The sequence below is a fragment of the Rhinolophus sinicus genome, linkage group LG04 (genome assembly GCF_036562045.2).
Source record: "Rhinolophus sinicus isolate RSC01 linkage group LG04, ASM3656204v1, whole genome shotgun sequence".
In the NCBI taxonomy this organism is placed as follows: domain Eukaryota; kingdom Metazoa; phylum Chordata; class Mammalia; order Chiroptera; family Rhinolophidae; genus Rhinolophus; species Rhinolophus sinicus.
Window position 1 is genome coordinate 63,752,417 of NC_133754.1, and position 17,496 is coordinate 63,769,912.

Below are 17,496 nucleotides of genomic sequence, written 5' to 3' on the forward strand. Positions count from 1 at the left end.
CATTCTGAGGCCTCTCTCTTTGGCTTGTACATGGCTGTCTTTTTCCATTGTCTTCACCTGATCTCTCCCTGTGTGTATCCACGTACTCATTTTCTTATTAGAACAGTCATACTGGATCAAGGCTGTATGACTTCATTTTACTTTAACCACCTCTTTCAATACTCTATCTTCAAATAAAGTCACATTCAGAGTTACTGGGAGTTAGGGCTTCAACATTTGATTTCTGGGTTGGGAGGAACATAATTCAGGCCATGATAAATGCCAATTCTGATGTGACAGAAATGTTGGAGGTCATCTGACAAGGATTTTAAAGCAACCACCATAAAAATGTTTCAATGAGCAATTACGAACACACTTAAAACAGGACAAAAATAGAAAGTCTCATCAAGGACAAAGAAGATACAAGGAAAAAACAAACACATTTTAGAACTGAAAAATATAATAACTGAAATTAAACCTCAGTAGATGGGATTCTCAGCAGAATAAGAAGGCAGTGGAAAGAATTATGTAACTGAAAGATAGAAAAATAGAAACTGCACAGTCTGAACAACAATGAGATAACTGAGTATTATAAGCAACAACTACAACAATAGAGCCTCAGGGACCTGTAAGACTATAACAAAGTTCTATCATTCATGTCATCAGAGTCTAAGAAGGAGAGAAAAAAGAAAAATGTGGTTACAAGAGGTCGAACAAATGGTTAAAAACATTCCAAATATGACACAAGATGTAAATCTACATCTACATAAATGAGAGAAGGTGAACAAAACTCAAACAGGATAAACATAATGAAATCTACACCAAGACCCATCAAATAGTAAAATCTCTAAGAACTAAAAACAGATTTAAAATCTCAAAAGCAATATAGGAGAAAAAATTCAAATGACAGTAAATTTGTAAGGTAACACCATAGAGAGCAAAAGGAAGTGGCACATTTTTCAAGCACTGAAAGAAAAGAGCTGTCAACCCTGAGTCCTATATCCAGTGAAAATATCCTTCAGAAATAAAAGGGAAACCAAGGCATTTTCAGACAAAGGAAAACAGAGATTTTGTCACCAGCAGATCTATTTCAAAAGAATAACTAAAGGAATGTGAAAAATATATAATAAAAGAAGGGCTTTTGGAACATCAGGAAGGAAGAAAAAACATGTTAAGTAAAAATATAATTAACTGCAATAGACCTTCACTGAATTTTTGAAATTATGTTTGACAGTTGAAGCAAAAATTATTAGCAATGTTTTATGTGGTTCTAAATGTATATACAAGAATTATTTAAGATAACCATGTTATAAATGATGTATGTTATGATCCAGCAATTGTTGGGCATTTTTTCCAGATAAAAATTAATGTTCACACAAAAATCCATGCATGAAAATTCATAGCATCTGTATTTGTAATTCCCCAAATTGAAAACAACCTAGATGTCCTGTAAAAGGTGGATGGTTAAACAGACTCTATTACATTCATGCTGTGGAATACTATTCGGTAATAAAAAAGGAACAAGCTAATGATACACACAACCTGGATGAAACTCCAGATAATTATATGCTCATCAGAAAAAAAGTCCTAAAAGATTGCATACTGTATCACTTCATTATATAATATTCCCCAAAATATGTAATTATAGAAATGAAGAACAGGTTAGTGGTTGCCACGGGTTAAGAAGGTGGTGTGAGGTGGAGGAGGGGAGGAGGGGAATGAAAGTGGGTATGGCTTTAAAAGGCAACAGGAAGGATCTTTGTGGTAATGTAAATATTCCGAATCCTGACTGTATCAATATCAATATCCTTGTTATGCTATTGTACTATAGTTACCATTGGGGAAATTTCTTAAAGGGTACATGATATCGCTGTGTATTATTTCTTACAACTGCACATGCACTTACAATGATCTCAAAATAAACAGCTTAATTGAATGATATAGGCCCTTCCTCAATTTGAGCTTCATATTGAATTAATCAAATTTTAATTTATAATTCACTTGTATAATGTTTTAGAACTGATAAAAATATGAAAACTTCTATACTGTTTACTGTATTTTTCCCAGTATTTGACAGCCTAGAATGAAATGTCTTCATGTTCATTGGGTCTTGGAGGATTACAAGAAATATTTAACACTACTCAAACTAAAAGCAAAACTACTCAGGTCCCAGCCATTTTTTTTTCTAGTGGAAATTTTTACCTTTTCCCTCCAAGTACAGAGTCTTATAATCATACAAACTGATTGCAAAATGGACCTTCACAATGATATTTATTGAGTTCATACTATAATTAATGAACTGAACTTGGTTCCATAGTCTTGGAAAGAAGGATCACATCAAGATTCCTTCAGAACCTACATGGAATTAATGACATTTTCTAAGCCAGCATAGCATGCAGAATTTTATTTTCATATTTTCTGGTTTTGTAAAAATATAATTATATGGAGTTAATACTTATTGAGATATTTCTGTATGTCAAGTACTATTTTAATTGCTTTATATCTGTTAATCATTCAACTCCACAGCAGCTCTAAAGATGGAACTGTTTTTATAAACATTTTTATAGTTAATGAAACTGTGCCATAGAGGGGTTAACTAACTTGCCCAAGACCATATAGCTAATAAATTTAAAAGCTTAATTATAATCCAAGGCTGACTGGTTTTATAGAGTACACTACTAAGAATTAATATTATATAATATTTATCAAATCACAGCATACTATAGGCTTTTCGACATATTTATAGGAAGCAAAAGGAATCTTGAAAGATCATTACAAGGCTGTTGTAGTGATATCTCTCATCAGTCTGTTGCATACATAACCATCTTAAATCACAGTCACATTAGTGAGGGATCTGAAAACCTTAGAATTAAAGAAGTAAACCGAACCTAAGTTCTCTCATTGGTAATAGGAGTTAAAAGAAATGTTTTATCCCAACCCCAAGTGGTTAATGGCTTGGAAATAGGTGGCCAAACTGGAAGTCAACATAGATCTTCTCTGTTCCTAATCTGTTTCTGTTAACCTAACCTTCTTCTCTTAGGAAAGGAAATATAGTAGAGTGAAATGACTACTGTTATGATGTCTGCCACTGTCCTTTAAAGCCATAGGCATCACTGGGGAAAAAGAGTGTTCCTTATTGTGATATTGTGTTCCAGGGGCCACAGGATCATACACTTATGCCCCAATGTGATGCAAAGACTACAAAAAGGTCATTTAATCTCTCTGATTAACTATATCTATCCCTAATACTATGATGTATCCAGGAGACAGGGCAAGCAATGGATGGCTTCTTCCGTCCCCCAGATGAGTTTGTCCAAGAGCCTTTTAGTCCCTCATGCAAATGAGCTTCTGCCAGACCTCCTCCTTCCATGCGCCCCTAACATGCCTAGACAGTGCTGATGATCAGATTAAGCCACAGTGTTATTGTCATTTTGCAAACCAAAAAGATGAATATATACAGTGCACCATGTAAAGGCTATTATCTGTTTTGCCATCTAACTACAAAACTGAAAGTTCTAACATTTTGACTTACAGCCTTTGGAATTATTATGAACCTTATGAAAATCTACACAAAAAAATACACAAGACAAACTTATATTCAATTTACATAGATAGATGATAGATAGATTGATAGATAGATATAGATGTAGATAAATATATACACATATATGACATAGATTTAATTTACTTTCAAGCACATTTCATTCACTGTCTAAAACATTGATAAGTTGAATTTAATATTGTTTTGTTAGAGAAAAACAACAAAAAAGTCAAGAACTCAGTGATCCAAGCAAAATTCATAATGAGATTTTACATAATGAAATCTGTGACTCCAGGAGACAGTGATTTGCAGATATAGGGTATGATGTATCTTATCCTGTGGGTATTTTCTTTTTATGCATGGGTCTATGTATAGGCAGCTATAAAGTCATTGTTCTGCATATTAGATATGAGCTTCTTGCAGAATGCATTTTGGTGAAAATGAAGTGTTGAATTGACAGTGAATGAGCTGCCCAAATAATCTTCACCAGTTTCTTCTAGAACATAGAGATTCCATTTAGTCAGTGTCTAACCTCATTGATTTTATAATAAAGATCCATTTCAATTTGTCAAAGCCTTTCTGAGAAGGAGGCCCACCCATCTCCTTTAGCTCTGTGATGACACATTGCTCAGTGCTGCCATGGGAGAATGGACCCCGATTAAGGTCTGTCCTGAATCAGCGTGACTGCATTGGTCAGTGCCAAACCTTGATGACAGATGCAAAGATCAGATTGGCCATACAACAAGCCTGGTCACTAGTCAAACATAAACAAAGTACCACAGCTCAACCTGAATCATAAAACTGTTAAAATTTTGCCATGCTTATTTCTGACCCTGGCTCTCTACAAAGGCTGAACAGTTAATGAAAACTTGTGACCATCAGGTGTTGAACCGTCACTGTCCAAGGCAAAATGAGACTGTTTCAACATCAGAGTGACTAGGTGGTTTCCCTTGGCACTGAGAAGTCATTCTGTATTTTGAAATTCTAGGGCAATTATTGAATTAAATGCAATTATAACAAATAACAAGGGAACCCATAGAAAGGAACACTTCTTAGAGTTATATTGTCAGTACATACCTCCCTCCAATCATAATTTAATCACATTCCAAAACATTTCTTTTTAATTTGTATACCTAGACATACAATATATGAAACAAATAACTCAGGGCTCAGTACAATATTCCAAACCCAATGTAATTTATACAGAAGACAGGATATTTATTACTGATGCTGGAGGTTATTAAGTTATCTGAAAGGTATAGACTTCATTTCTGTTTTCAAGAAATAGAGATTTATATTGCTTATTTATTCCCAGCTGTTTGAATATGTGAGTTGTGTTCAGAAAAGAGATTAAAAATATTTGATGATATCAGTGGCTGACATAGCAGCAACTTGGGGGGTTTCACCCAATTTTTTATCCAGAATAGGTTTCTGAGTGAGTACATGTGTCTATACTGTAGGTCTAATTGTGAGTGTCAGACCCAATAAAAGACGCATGTTTTGACAGTCTATCATGGAATATTATTATTGTTTCATTCTTTTTGAAACACGAAAAATGTCGTTAATATATTTTCTTGACTCAGGTTTTTGCCATTGGAATAGTATAAATTTTCATAGGAGCCCTGACCACTGGACTCAGTCCCTGGACCCAGATTCCACTGTAGCTTTGCTACGAACTATCTGTGTGGCCTCAAGTGAGCCTTTAAACCTTTTGTTATCTGCATTTTCTCACTTGTAAAAAGGAGAAGCTGGAGTTTCAGAATCTCATTATTCTATGTTTATGAACAAAACTATAATGAATTGAGAGTAATTCCCGGATAGCCTACCTTTTAGACATGGAGAAGATGAATTTGAATTGTTGGTACCCGCTCTGTATACCAGGTTTCTTGTTAACACGTACAATTACTCATTCCACAGAATTTTGAATGCAAGACCTATTTAGGGTGCTCTTTGATGTGTCTATGCAATCTCAGGAACGACGGGCTTTGGCAATGACTAAAATCAGAAGACATTTTTGCAACATGTATTTATTCTTCAAGTGGAAAGAACTCCAGGTTATACATCAATCTTTTCAACCTCTTGGGTAGTAACAATGCCAGAACAGGATTACGGAAAACAATGATATATACTATAAGGATAGATCATTGTCTGTAGATAGAAACATGAATCTATATTTCTGTCCAAAACTTTACTAGAGCTTGCTTAAAGAGGTTTGGAAACACCTGAGAGTAGGAGCACGCGTTCAGGAATCTTGTCAGACATTTCATCTTGCCTCTGTTGTTTGTGCTACGACTGCAGGAAGGCTATGTCCTCACTTATTGTCCATAACCAGAAAAATAACATTTCCGGGGGGGAAGGGGGAGCTGGGGCAGACGGTAATTGTGGAAAGAACCCAGGGCCAAGAAATTGAGCTCTAGTCCCAAGTTTAATACTAACAAGCTCTCTGTTGAAGATCTGGTCATTTTGCAATATTTGGCCATAGAATTAGGAGAAAATTTATAGTAGTCCCTCCTTATCCATGGATGGTATGTTCCAAGACCCCCGAGTGAATGCCTGAAACTCAGGATAGTGCTAAGCCCTATATGTTGTATGTTTTTTCCTATACATACATACCTATGATGAAGTTTAATTTATAAATTAGACATAGTAAGAGATTAACAACAATAACTAATAATAAAATAGAACAGTTTTAATAATATACTGTAATAAAAAGTTACGTGGATGGTTTTGGGGCCATTATTAAGTAAAATAAGGGTGGTTTGAACACAAGTACTGCAATACCAGGACAGCTGATATGATAACCAAGATGGCTACTAAGTGACTAATTGGCAGAGAGCATATACGGTGTGGCGATGCTAGACAAAGTTATGAGTCACATCCTTGATGGGACTAAGTGGTAGCTCATGAGATTTCATCACATCACGCAAAATGTCATGCATTTAAAACTTATGATTTTTTTATTTCTGGAATTTTCCATTTAATATTTTCAGACCATGGTTGACACCAACTGACACCACGGAAAGCAAACCACTGATAAGGAGTGACTACTGTATTATTAGTCTTCAAAGTAAAATTAGATTATTTCTAATACTCTCTGATATGCTCTCTTTTGTACAACTACTGACTCTTCCGTGTTCTGTGTTGCAAAGATTAATAGGCTGGGTCTTGTTAAAAACTTTCTAGGTAAGATGGATTCTAAACCAAAGTGTAGGAAGCAGCTCTTGCTTCATGATATTTTTCTTCTCTTTTCAGTGTCCCATTGTGTTTCATGCTTTTCCTTACTTCTCAGGCTGCTTCACCATTTGAGGCCTGCTCAGGCCAGTGGTACATTACACTTCAGAACTTTCCGACCCCTTCTTCTTAAAAAGTTTATTTTTCTACTTCCCTTTCTCCTCAGTTAAATGTTTAGTTAACAAAGCCAGTTATGTAAACATTCTTCATACATTCCAATATAGGATTATAATCCTTGAGATAAGGGAAATATATAACGTAAGCTCAAAATTCACTAGTCTTTCCCTTTCCTTTGGTCATTCATAACCTCTTAGCTGTCTGTAATGTGCACATTCCCTATAAACCATAATTTTCTATTTCCAGAATATTCTTACTGATTACGCTTCTGTAGCATTCAGTTATCTAAGGTGAAGATCAGAATGGCTCATTCTGATGCCTTAGGTGAGAAGCAGCATTTTCAAATAACATCTGACTTTTACTATCACTTATTCTGTCTTTGGAGGCAGAGTATGAGAATAGTGAAAAGTCTAGGCTCTAGAAAAAAACAAGATTTCAAATCTCTTTTCTGCCACCTATAAACAATTTGACTGTGATGGACAGGCTACATAATATCATTGGGTCCTAATATTTTTTTGTTTGTAAGATACAGACAATAACCTCTGTCTACCTTATACAGATGTCTTGAGAATCTAAAGAATTCACATACAAGAAAGTATTTATGAACTTCTACGGAAATATAGTTTTGATAGACCAACGAGAACAAATATTATGATGATGACAAGGACACCACATGATTGGACATAGCATTACCATTGCCATTTAGCAGATATTAGATTCTCATCCCTACTTATTGTTTAGAATACATCTGAACCTGCTCTATTTAGACAGCATATTTCTCTGACGGGGCATTTCATGATGTATTTCCTGCTCCTGTTGAAATAAATATAAATGAAGTAGAAAACAGGTAGCTATGGGAAGGATTTTTTTTTTTACCTTAAATTTCTTATTTTTTCTTTATTTTCTTTTAAATTGTTTCTCACTTATACGAAGACCTAATTTGCCTACCAGTGCTGCTGCCTAAGTATATTGATTCTGACTCCCCTCTGGTGTCTACTGAGATACAACTCAAACAGATCAAGGGAAATGCAAAAATGTTTCCCCAAAGTGAAATCAGCAAAACATTCACAGCAGTAAGAAGAAAATTGGTGGAAGGAAAGGAGAGAAAATAAACAGTTGAAATAGGTAGACAACGAACTGTCCCCCATCAGCCCTACACTCATGAATTTTGTTCAGAGAATGGACAGATGCATAGAAATGTAAGTATGTAAATGGTATTTAATAAACACACATTAAATTCATATACAAATAAATGTGAAAAACTTACATTATGAAAAATGGTTGTTTGCATATCTAATCTTCTGAGACTAGAAATTGGAGGAGCAAAAGACTATTTTTTGCAGTATGACTCAAAACAACAACAAAAATAATATGGCTGGATAGTTAGCTCAGGGATTTGAAGAAATTCTGTTTTGTGGTTATTAAGGCTGTGGTTGGTTTCTACCATACTATGGTTTATGATTATTTTATTTTAATTATCTATGCAGCTTCCTAGATATTTTGGAAAGGCTTCATATATAAGTGAATATATTTGCCATTTTATCCTTTATTACTGTCCCTGGAAACAGCTAGACGTGATCCACAAGGTTACCTAACATTCTTCTACCATTCTTTGTACCCTAACATATCCCATAAGTTTAATGTCTTTTATTCCATCACATTGAAAGCATAAATGATATTTTGCTGGGTCACAGAGATGATGTCCCTATTATATTCTCTCATCAGATCACTGACACCATAAACTGTAATGGCTTCTTCAGAACGAGGTATTAACATATGTGGCGTCAGCCTATATTGGGGAAGTCCTCAATCCTGCAAATGGTTGTTAATAACTTACATTGACACAGAGCATTTTCGTCTCAATCTTAAAGTAATATATATACTACACAGGAAGTGAAAATCCATCCCCTGCTGCAATGACAAGCATTTCTAAAATGGAATGCAACAGCTGGATAGCTACTGCTCTGTCACAGAGCCAGAGATGAATATTGTATTTAGTATGAGCTGAATTAGGTTTCTGAAATCCACTCTCACTTTTCAGTGAAGATTAAAACAGGTCACTGTGACCAATATTTCTTTATTTGTAAAAGGTGAAGCTACCGATTTTGGCATTTCTCATTTTTCTGGTTCCTTTCTTGGGCCTGGAGTGATACTTAATAAAATGCTGGATCAGACAGCAAGAATTTTTACCCAGAGGAATGTCATCAAAGAGTTAAAAAATAGAGTGAAAGACGAGAAGCAAAGCCAGAATTTAAAACTATAGAACAATACCAGCCATAAGGAGGACAGGGCAGGAAAGAGTCAAGTCAGGAAGAGAAAAAGGTCAGAAAGTTTTCTTTGAAGTAGGTCAAGGCAAAGAATTTAGAATGCTGTCCATGAACCAAAGGACATGAGTGTGGAGGACTCTATTTGTTGCTTTCACCATGGTTCTTGAGTACTATAGTACCCATTCTGCGACATGCACTCATGAATAATGGAGACATTCACCTGGATGGAGATATCATATAGGTCAATCATTTTTTTTTTTAATCTTAGTACGGACTCTCCTCTATTTTATGTGGTAAAAGTACATTGATTTTAATGTATCCTAACAATCAATCCATATGAACTATGCATAGATTACTAAATTTATGGTGATTATTCTAGTCTCTTCTATGAGTAGAGAAACCATCAGAACTTTGGTTAAAATCAAACAAATACAAACACACATTGAGTTTTCTAATTACAACTAAACCAGAACGTTGCTCTTCTGAAAAGAACATTGGACTTGGAAGCAGAGACTTGATTTGAAGTCTGAGCCCTGTCATTTTATAGTTATGTGATTTGGACTCTAATTTGGAGAGTGAAACTTCTCATATGAAAAGTGAAGACAGCAATACCCAGGCTATTATATTAAGAATCGAATTAATTAATACAAAGATCTTCGAAAAATTAAGCTACCGTATAAATATGAGAGGTTACCAATGGTTTGACTAGAGACATATTTCTTTACATAACCTCAGTTTATCAACCTATATGACCTTCAATACTGGAAATAGTCTGAAATAGAATTGTAAATACAGTGAGATTAATTGTTTCTGAGTTATAAGAAAAAATTTTCTCTTTAATATGCTTTTAAATGGTGAGATCTTTTAATATTTATGCCTTCATTCTTGAAAGATTAACTTACTGATATATACCATATAACATTTTAGAGCTGAAATACATAAGACCTCTTGACCTTTAAGAGATTTATATGAACGTGAATGAGAATATATGAAACATAGAAGTCTATCATAAAATTATTTGGTCTATCTTCATGTCTGATTCATCAAGCAGATATTGATTAAAAAGAGGTCAGATCAAGGGACATTATTCTGATTAACAACAAAAAGTTAATTAAAGATGTATTAATTATTTAGAAAGCTCTAGGACAATATTATATAAACAATGAAAATTTCCAACATTGAGAACACTTACAATATAGTGAGCTTCTATCTACCTACTTAATTGCATTTCTTTCCATAATCCTTTTATGTTGAAGACTCTCCCTCCATCTAACATAACTTAATGGGGTTATATCCTGAGGAGCAAGTACAGCTGCAGCACTAACTTCGTTAGGTGCCTGACTCTACCTGTCAGGAACTCTGGCTCCAGACCAATTCAAGGTAAATTTAGGTTGGGAAACAAGGTTACAAATAAGGATACAAATAAACGTATTTGGAAAAGTGACTGGTGGCAAAAACTCTTTTGTCTGAATATGTGATAATACATGATTGTTTTGAGGACTTAAGTGCTCGTAAAATTCTTAATCAAGTATATATCCAAACTAGATTGGAGATTGCTTTGGAAGATAAGATAAATAAGCTTTCCTTTTCCTGACCAAAAATTCAGAGAAGAGCAGGGATAAACAACCCCTTACCCCATCCACAACACAATACCCCTCAATCAACATTCACTTCATTAATCAAATACGTTATAATATCAGACTTGGAAACTACATAAAAGCAAGTGCTAATTCATTCTATATTTTTGCTACAAGAACCACACCTCTATTGCACATTTAAATTTTGTCTTGAGAAAAAAATGTATTGTGAATTAAAACTCTTTCTTAGCTGATAAGTGTTATCTCTTATTTTTCCATAGTACATTATTTTGAGTACAAAAACATATGAATTTTATGCATGTAAATCAAGAGATGGTATAAAGTTAATGTGATGACTAAACTGTTGCTCATACCAGGACACCTTTGGGAGTGCAAGGGCAACAAGCATAAACCAGGGTTGTGTGGACACCTAGGGAAGTCACTGTCAGTGTCCATGGTGCTTGGAATTTGTTTTAGTGAGTTATTTATTCAGGGAACAATGATTACTTATTCCAAAAGAGCCTAAATCCTCTCTCCTGAAGGTATAATGTTGAATTTAAAAAATCAAAGCAAAAAGTTCCATAAGGTTGTGCAAAATAAAAAATATATATATTTCTTTCACTTTTGATTGTATTTCCGCCTATTTAATAACATGGAAAATCAGAAGCTAAAAGAAATAAAGCAAATTTGTTGGACAATGTAATTAACGTCTCTGTATCTCCACTCCCTCTTCTGTAAGGATTGTTAATATTAAGAATATTTGTAAGAATTGTGAAGGTATGAGAGAGATAACAAAAGCTCCCTCATAAGGTAGTTGTGGAGATTAAGTTAGATACTATACGTAAAACGCTTAGAATAGTGCCTGACAAATGTTGCTTAAGAAACCTTGCGTTTGGTGTGTCTCAAATTAATATTCCTCTCCTATAACTGAATTTTGAAACAATGGACAATAAGACAAAGAATTCATTGATAAGGGCCAAAATCACTTTTATCACTCATAAAAGCAAAACTGGAAGATTTAACTTACATCTGTAGACAAGTGAGTTTTCTGATGCACATCTCCCAATACGTCATTGAACCTGTAAGACTTATGGTATGCAAGCGCAGAAGTAAACACGTACTCTCTAAGGGGAGGTTTGCTCCCAAAGAGATGGGACGAGAAATGACCAGATGATTGCATCATCCAGCCTAAGCCAGGATGATGGAATGAAGGGACTCAGAGAGATGTGGAGTGCTATGCTAATAAAGCCCCTTCCCCATGAATGGAGGCCCCAGGCCTGGGATAGAATTAACATTCCCCAACTCCCTCCAAATAATTTAATGATTTGTTATTTAATCCATTCATTTTAACCATGAAGCTCATGGTAAATTAGATGTGGCTATTCCTCTCCAGGGAGATCAGTGTTCTATCAGGACAGAGCGGCTCCTAGTTTTATGAAGCTGCTCCCACAAAACAAAACAAATGCAGATAATTTTGGTATGATTTTTTTTCTGGGGCCACTGGTGTGCAGGGTACATTTTTTCCCCCAAAGGCTCCTAAATAGGCCACAAAAAATACATTTATTAAATTAACAACAGACCCAAACCTGAAAATGTAATTCCTATTTTATTTAGTATTCCCCAATTTTGTCCAATTGCATTGACCAGTAGAGTTCATCAGAGATGAGACAATATTTCATGTTTCTTTCTTGTTCCATTCAGCACATTCTAATTTTTAATTCTCCTCTGAGCATCACAGTTTTGTCAACCTTCTGACAAATCTATGACATATTGACAGTGGACTTTGTCTAGTGACAGATTTAAATATTGCTAGTGAATAGCCATTTTGTCACTTTAAGTCTCATGTACTTAACCTACGGACATAAAACTTGACCACGTAGACAAGCCATTTGAATCCAAGTGCACTGTCCACAATATTCTTTGGTCCTAAATGCAGTGCAGAAAGCAATTTGGGACATAAGATCTAGTACCACCTACTTAGTCCTAACATTAAAATGCATGAAAGTTGAGAGAGCCATACAATTAACTTTCATCCATCAATGTCCTTGCTTCAACAATTATAAATTATTTTTTCAATTGAATTTCATCTATCCCCAACCCTTACTTCTCCTGCTGCTGCTGTTGTTGCTTATTTGAAAACAAAACAAAATAAAAACTTTCTCATTTCACCCACAGACACTTTAGTTGGCACTAATGGTTTAAAGCTGGAACCTCAGTAGAGCCCTGGAGAAGCTGGTTGCTTTACAGTTTAAAAGCAGCAACAATTATTCTTCCTTCAAAGTGAAAACAGCCGGTAAAATTCTCTTTTCTGTCTGATTGAAAACTGGTGTGTCTGAACCTTCCTACCAAAGCCTCTGTGAATGACTGACAAGTGGAGATCACATTTCCCACAAAACCTTGTGAGGCGAAGTGGTTGCAGACGGCACCGAGGCCACCTGCACATGTAGATGACTGGGTCCTTACTGATATAATCAGGGCCAGCTGGTGTTTGGGGAGTTCTCCCAAGGCCTGTTGCCTGCACTTTGGCTGAGGTGTACACTCCTCAGTCTTGACTGAGATTCGATCCTTTGCTGAGGCTTGCTCACTCTTCAGTATGGCAAAACACCTTTGCTAATACCATCACTCTTACTCAGGTCTGTGTTTTGCTAAAGTCTGTGCACCTTTGTTCAAGAAGAGCAAGTCCTAAACATCATGTACTGAATACCCAATGTGTTTTCATGAAGCATCTCCAAAGCTCAATTCCATAAAAAGCCTCAAGTAGTTCTTACGTATTTGGGTCTTCCACATTTCATTCATTGTGTTCCTTTAAACTCATCAATCCATGCCCCAGATATGGAGTGTTTGGATAGGTTCAATAAATAGCATACCTCGTGTCTACCTTAGTTCTAAACTATCTGGGAAATAAAACAAATGGAGTAAAGAAAGGGGAGTTAAATCGAGGACAAAAATTTCACCTTCATTTACTGAAAAAGTGGACATTGGAGAATGTTGCTCATATGTGTATTTAATTGTGCCTCCTAATATTAAACCTGAAACTAAACAGATTTACCCAGCCTCAGGCATCTTCCCACACTGAGGCAGGCTTCTATAGATTGCATAATCTGTGAGAACAAAGCTGCTCCTAAGAGGAAGGAATGAGGCAGAGGCTGGACTATGCATGCCTCATTTATCTTTCCAATCACAATCGTCTGATTAAGTTACTTCTCTTGGAAAGGAGTGAAGAGACAATGAGGGACCTCAACTGTCATAATAATGAAACTCCCTTTACATAGAAGAAACTATCAGGAAGGGGAAGGAACTAATTCTGTTGTGGTTGTATTATTTTATTGTAGGTATCAACCATGCCTGACTATAAACAAACTCACATTTAAAAAAGTAAAAAAAGAAAAAGAAAATTCTTAGGTCATACAATACAGATACAAGCAAAATGAGGTTGCTTAATGTGCGAGATTGGCTCAGTAAGAAATTTCAGACCCCATTACCAAGACATTAGGCCTGGGGGACATGGCTGACTTAGTGACAGATTTATTGTCTTATCAGGTAGAAATTGTGTCTGGGCATTGATATGGCTCTTCTGAAGAGGGGAGGATAAAAATCAAGATAATTTTTTGAAGGGCTTCTTAAGTGTGGCAGATTCCTCATGCCAAACACGCTATTAAGCATGATGGTAGGTTCACTGGGAATGAGTTCTCATAAAGAACAGAAAGTCTCATAATGCCTGAGAGAGAGACTTGTGTAGGTGTATTCTTTGCCTATGCTCTTCTCATGTCTTTATTTTACTGTGGTAAAATACACATAACGTAAAATTTACAATTTTTAAATGGACAATTCAGTGGCATTAAGTCCATCCACAATATTGTGCAACCATCACCACTATCCATTTCCAGAACCTTATGCTTAATAATCCTTATGCATTAAACTGAGCAGAGCCCATGATTTGGAGTCCGATATCTTCAAACCCAATCTCAACCTCCTTAGATTTGGGACAAAGAAAATTATCAGCATCAGTATCATCCTCAAGTTCATTGTCATCCAAATTCATCCCATAAGTGACAGAACTGGGACTAGAACCCAGGCCTTTTGATTCCCATCCCCTGCGTCTCACCACAGCTCTTGTTGTGCTGTTTGCAACAGATGCTTTCAGTTCAACTGTGAGAGAAGTAATTCAAAGCTCTGACCAACTGCTTTAATACCTGAAGCACTTTTTAAAAATAAATATTATTTTATGAGAAGAGCATTGAGAAAGAAGAAACAAAGGGACTTTAATCACTTAGTCTCCCAGTTTTCATCTAAAGAGGCCAATGCATTTAATTTATGAATACTAGATAAAATGTAATTCCAGATAAAATGTAAGAAATAGCAAGCAATGTTTATGTAAAGACATGTTTATAAACAGCAGAATACATTATCTATTGCTTCTTGGTCTCTTTCTATGAGCATGGTACTATTTAAATCCAGATATGCTACTGTACCCTAATACATGGGGGCTGAAAAGAAACATGCTATATTTAGCATTAACAGTGAAGGCATATGGTCCAAATAATTCACGTGTTTCACGCTTCCTCTTCTGCTTTCATTTCTTGTAATATCTTTTCTCATTACCTTCCACCTAACTCTAGGACTTTGCGATAGTCTGAATAAAGAAAAGGTTAATTCATTTTCCCCCCAATCAATTATAGAAAAAAGAAAAGCTTTTCTCAATGTTTTGGACAAATTAGTGAGAGTTTAATGCAAATATGAACACCTAATTCTGTATCATACAAATTACACTTATTTTATTTTATTTTAATTTACAGGCAGTTAACTTCCAATTTTTGGCTTGGATTTGCTTGGGTTTTTTTGCATATAGTTCCATGAGCTTTTATGGATGTGTAGACTTTTGTATCCACTACCACATACAGGATGCAAAGCATTTATTGCACCCCAAAGATTGCACAAGCTGCCCCTTTGTATTCAGAATCTCTTTCGACTTTTAACTCTGGGCAACCAGTGATTTGCTCTCTCTTCCCATATTTTGTCTTTTCCTGAATGTAAGTGGACTTCTTTTTAATTTAAAAACCCCAGTATTTCAACTTAATAAAATGTTTGTTTCACTAAAAAGATTATATCGTTTACAAACTTTCACCTAACGTTCTTTAATATATCTGACTCAATAAAGAATAGGTGACACCTTGGTCAAATACTAAATCTAATTTATTTGTTTATTTATTTTTTAAAAATCATAATTATACATTATTGAAATAGAAACAAGTTTTAGGTATCTCTGACAGATATTTCTGAATATTTGGCTTTAAATGTGCCTGGAATTTCAAAATAATTTCTCCATGAAGTTCATTTTCAGTGCCCTATCAAATGGTAAAACCACAAGTATTTATATTCAAAAGGCAGAATTTTGAATGTTTCCAGTTAGGAGGAAACTGAAAAGAGATTGTTACTATATTACTGATACGATTTTCTTTCTAATGACTAAATAAAATCATCAATTTGGTGGAAAGTCTCAATTCCCAGTAATTTCCACAATGATTCAATCTTCTTAAATCTTTACATGTTGCTTCAAAGTTAAAAATCTGCCTTGTGCCTATAAAGTGATATATTCAGATAATTCAAGATCTATATATATTGACACTTGACTAAGCCACCTGAAATAATAAAAATATCTCTATTGGACTTTCAGACTTAATAGATATTTTGAATCTCCTCTTAATTTTTAATCTCACGTGTGATAACCATTCTCTAGATGGTCAGTATGGCAAAACTGTGATATGCCTCTTCATTCATCATAAAAGGATTAACTCTCAACAGCAAAGAATCAATCCTATTTCTAATAGTCAGTGTTTGTTTCCACACTGAAAAAAATCAGGAAATATATTACTGACCACCACATTTCTCTGTGACTATAGCAGTGTTTATATTCTTGTAGCAGTATCTTCTTGACAACACAAAGAACAGTACACAACCTACACCATCATGCTGAACATGATGGGCCTGCAGTTGTCTACACATGGTATACAAAATAATCATATTGTAAAACAAAAATATTTTCCTCTATAGGTTGTGATTCAAACGAAAAAATGAACAAATAAGTTGCTGAGCATCTCTCCTTATATATGTATCTCTCAAGATATAGTAACTGATTCATCTTTCAACTTTAGAGATTTTACCCAAATCTAAGTCCACATTTCTATTATTGGCAGAAATATACATGCTAATAATTGGATTTCTACACTATATGGCATTGCTATTATGTAATATTCATTAGTGTCTCTTATAAGGGAATTTTAGGGATGAGGTTTGCTAGTAACATTTCAGCTGATTTTACAAGCTTCTCTGTTTCAATGTTAGTTAAACCTCATTTTTGTTAAGAAAATAGCAATTTTGAATGATGCCTCAGTGGCATCAATTTTCACTTGAATGCATTGTTTTGCACTTGTTGAACAAAAAAGGCATTTGGATTACTAAAGAAGTTATTTTTCTCTGTTTGAAAATAACATTACAAACTCAATAAATTTTATGCTACATTTGACAAAATTTCTTAACAGTAAATACACCAGTATTCTGGTGTGAATTCTTAAATACTTGTCTTTATATTTCAATTTCACCTTTTTTTGGAGGTTACATATGATACAGACTCATTTGTCTTAGTACATTAAAAAAACTGCATCCCATTTTGCACTGGAATTTTCTTCAACATTCATACTACAGTATCTTTGAAGTTGTAATATTGTTATTAAATTACTATTCTAAAAGGAAATGAGGATGATGTCATAAAATAGCGGCACGAGGT